This window comes from Nelumbo nucifera, chromosome 5, assembly GCF_055504915.1.
Source record: "Nelumbo nucifera cultivar China Antique chromosome 5, China Antique-T2T, whole genome shotgun sequence".
NCBI lineage: Eukaryota > Viridiplantae > Streptophyta > Magnoliopsida > Proteales > Nelumbonaceae > Nelumbo > Nelumbo nucifera.
In genome coordinates this window covers 75,326,596-75,330,536 of record NC_142653.1, presented here as the reverse complement: position 1 = coordinate 75,330,536, position 3,941 = coordinate 75,326,596, and the positions used below count along the sequence as shown (strand labels likewise).

Sequence of the window (3,941 nt, the reverse complement as noted above, 5' to 3'; positions counted from 1 at the left end):
GTTGGTTGGATTTTCTTTATACTTGCTTATTTCATTGTTTTCTTTATCGGAATGATATAGTTTTTAGGGGATCAAATCAGCTTATAATCACCAAGAGATGATCTCTACAGACCCAAATTTTCTTGGCTAAAGCCAAATGGGCTTGAAGCATCCAATGCCCTGAGAAAATAAAAGTCTTTGTATGGCTTCTAATTGGGATAAGCTTCCCTCTATGAAAAAACTGATCGAGAAAAGCATGGACTTTTCTTGAAATGCCAATATGCTTCTCAAAATTGGAATCTCCTTGACCAATCTCTCTATCAGCTTTTGGAAGAAACAAATTGCAAACATAGTTTCGTGGTGGCTTAAAATCCTGGAAGTTAGCTTGGACATTAATTCCAAATCATCTTGGGAACAAATTGCAAACATACGAGTCATATGAGTGGATTTCGAGGCTTGGGTATTTGTGGTGTTATTTGCTAAGAGTGCCAAGGGTTCCTTGAAATTCCAACGGGCTATAAGTCACTTCTGCAACCACAAATTAAGATTACTTATGGATTTCATACCGAGGGGAAGATCAAAGGACTTCTGCAATCCTGTACATATTTGTATTTGTACTCTTTCCAAGCTGAATCCAAAGGACTTCAAATTTTAGTTTCTCCACTGTTATAATGGTTGATCTACATGTGTGGTCCTATGGAACTGTGACATCATTAATATGTTGCATGATCTTTATTAGTGTGGTCCTATGGATCTATCTGTCCATAACTGTTATTAGTGTTTAGTCATTAGTGATGTTGTTGGGCTTTAGGCCCAATAGTGTTTTTAAGTTTTTGGTAAAAATCCACTTTAGTACCCTGAACTTTGGGGGGTAGCATCAACTGTCAAGTTAGTACCTGAACTTTCAAATGTGTCACTACAGTTCCAAACCTTAAAAAACTGTCAATTTAGTCCCTACGGTTAACAGTCCATTAGTTATGTTATCACGTGATGATATGTGAAACTTAAAATTTTTCAAAATGTTAAAACTACCCTTAAAAACAGAACATTGTTCATTGCCTTCTACCTTAAGACTCCATAATAACAATGAGATACAGTTGGATTGAATTGATGATAGAACAAAAGACGTGAATTGATGAATTCAAACCCATGAACACCGGTGCACATATGGTCAGACCCACCAACATTTGAGACATGAACACGTCTTTGTTGAAGCGAGCTAAAGCAGCCATATCTTTGGAGCAGGATCTCCTACCCTCGAGAACTCTGTCCACGCCTACCCACAATATACTACCCTCGTGAATTGGGAACATCTCCCCCTACATAATACTATGCAGAGGATGAGATGTCCTCCATGTATGATTGCAATAAATGTGGGCAGAGTTTTTGTAGGCAAGAGATCCGGCCTCGTATTGTTGCATGTTATGTTTTTATCATTTTTTTACCGGCATAAAGAAATCTATATCTGAGTTTGGTTTAATTAATTGTTTTTTTCTCTCTTCTTGCATGGTGAAACAATTGCTCATTGCTGATGTGTCCGTATTTTATTGGGGGCACAACAGAGTGTCAGCAGATGTTCTCGATTTTTGTAAGCCGAGCCCCTGTTGGCTGTTGCCTCATGCAATCTTGACAAAATCAGCAGCAATGGGGGGCGAGCGATATTAAACTTGTAATTTGTAAATGTATAACTCGAACTGACGAATTGACATTAAATAGTATCAATGCGATTGAATTGAATACTAGCAAATATTAATTCATGAAATATGAATTTAACTGTGAATCCTAGAACCCATCGGTTAACTGCTGCAAAGCTGAAGAACAAATTTGGAAATAAAAATGCAGCCTTTATGTTTGTTGTTTTTGCAAATATAGATTTTGCCCCTTTCGTTTTCTTTCTCATCCAATCAGCTTCTTTTCTGTCACTTCGTCATTTTGAGACTCTGTGTTTCTGCCCACGGTTTTCTTCTCCTCGCTTCTTCTGGGCTTCTTCTTTTCTGCCCCTTTGCCTGCAACTGGGCTTCTTCTGTATTCTTTTCTCTTTCCTTTTCCCTGAGCGATTGAACATGAAGGACTCTCTACTGGTAAAGATGAAAAAGCTTTTATTAGCTCAGACTTGGAAATAACAAAATCATAACACAATTGCTGATCGATATTGGATTTTGCTCACCATGCAACGAGATGGGAATTCCTTGAACAACTACAGTTTCTCCATCATGTTCTCAAGTTTCTTCTGTGTTTCCCATCTCTTCTCCAGCTTCTGCATCCGCAAATCCAGCATCATATCCCTCTCCCTCAACTTTTTCTCTGGTCTTCTCCTTATTCACTCTCTTTGTTCCAGCCTCTTCCGGATCACGCTTAGTTCCTCTACAAGAGAAGCGTTGAAGTGTGAGATTCTCACGGGCAGTGCCGAGGATGGACGGTTCTCCTTGTCCAAATCGCCATCGCCATGCAAGAAAGAGAGAAAACAAGGGGTTTTTATAATTCAGTCCAGCCCAAAGGTGGAGCCAAGATTTTTAGGGGTTGACTGAATCTTGCCCATGGATTGGTTCTAAATTCAGGCAGTATGCGGTTTATGGGGGCTACCAGTAGATTAGGAGAGGGCTGCAATTCAGATTTCTTGAAGTGGATTGCAATCCACTTATCCCCAAAAACAATCAATGGTAGGTGCACTCGTGTTTATAGGTTCACTTCAATAAAGACGTGTTCTTGGGTCAAGTGTTTATATGTTTGAATTCATCAATTCACATCTTTTGTTTTCCCATCAAGTCAATTCAACTGTGGCTCATTGTTATCATGGTTCAGTCTTAAAGGTACAAGACAATAAACAATGTTTTGTTTTTAAGGGTAGTTTTGACATTTTGAAAAAGTTTAAATTGCACATGGCATCACGTGATAAGATAACTGGTGGACTATTAATGATAGGGATTGAATTGGCAGTTTTTTGAAAGTTTGGATACTGCACTGACATTTGAAAATTTAGATACTAACTTGACACTACCCTCAAAATTCAGGGTATTAAAGTGGAATTTTCCCCAAATTTTTGTTAAGAACATCACTAGACAAGGGTACTTCTGTCCTTTCTTGTTTTTTCTTAAGTTGTAATCTAATAAAAGATTTAGGGCCCGGTAAGACGTCTTTTGCTGGCTGCCCATTCTTCTCATTCTCTTGTCTTTCTTCTCGAAACCACTCTCAAACCCTTGCAGAGGTCTGAAAAAACAAGGTATCGGACCTCTAAAGTTTGCTTTTTTCCTGGTCCAACCTACATTCTTCTCTCATTCTACTTTTTTTTTTTTTTTCTCCCAAGTCCTAAAACAAAACCTAGGACTGTTTGTACCTTCTAGAACTCTACTCTAGGGCTTCCTGAGACCAAGAGAAGTTCCCTAGCCTCAATGGATGCCCTATTAGGGCAAGAGGAACACTAGTAGCCAATCTCAGAACTATAAGATGGACAGATTAGAGGAACCCTTGTTATAGCCCTGAATGAAGGAGAACCACAACTGTAGCTTGGTTGTTTGTGTTGATAGTCTTCCCAGTAGCTGAATGTTGTATTAGGGGTTTGCTAGTAGATTTTTTGATAGCGTGGACAATGGTGACAATTGTAGAATAGTTTAGAAGAGGTTCAGGTTCAGATTTGATGTTGTGCTTCCATCCTTAACATTTTAGTATTTTTCAAAGTAGTAGCAGCTGTTTGTTGGTAGAAATTGAAAGATGTTTTCAGTTTTAGGAGAAGTGTCTTCCAAGGACACTAGACCAATTAGGAAAGGTTCTAACCGTGAGAATTGCAACCTACATAGTCTACAAATTAGCGAGGTGATGTTAGATGAATACAACTTTAGGGAATAGTTGATTTCAACGAACTTATTTTTTTATTCCAGGGGATTAATGGGGTACATTAATGGAAAGTGAAGCAACCCTAGGAAGAAGATGCTGAATTACATGGTGTATAGAAAATGCAACAGTTA

General features: G+C 38.5%; 1 long non-coding RNA gene across 1 annotated transcript; it reads right to left on the bottom strand.

The window, feature by feature from the left end:
• Nucleotides 1-1,640: 1,640 nt before the first annotated feature.
• On the bottom strand, nt 1,641-2,888 carry LOC148791904 (uncharacterized). The gene is made up of 2 exons (XR_016076804.1): nt 2,147-2,888; nt 1,641-2,057 (listed from the first exon to the last, which is right to left on the bottom strand). It is a non-coding gene; the product is annotated as an uncharacterized LOC148791904 (long non-coding RNA).
• Nucleotides 2,889-3,941: the final 1,053 nt, after the last annotated feature.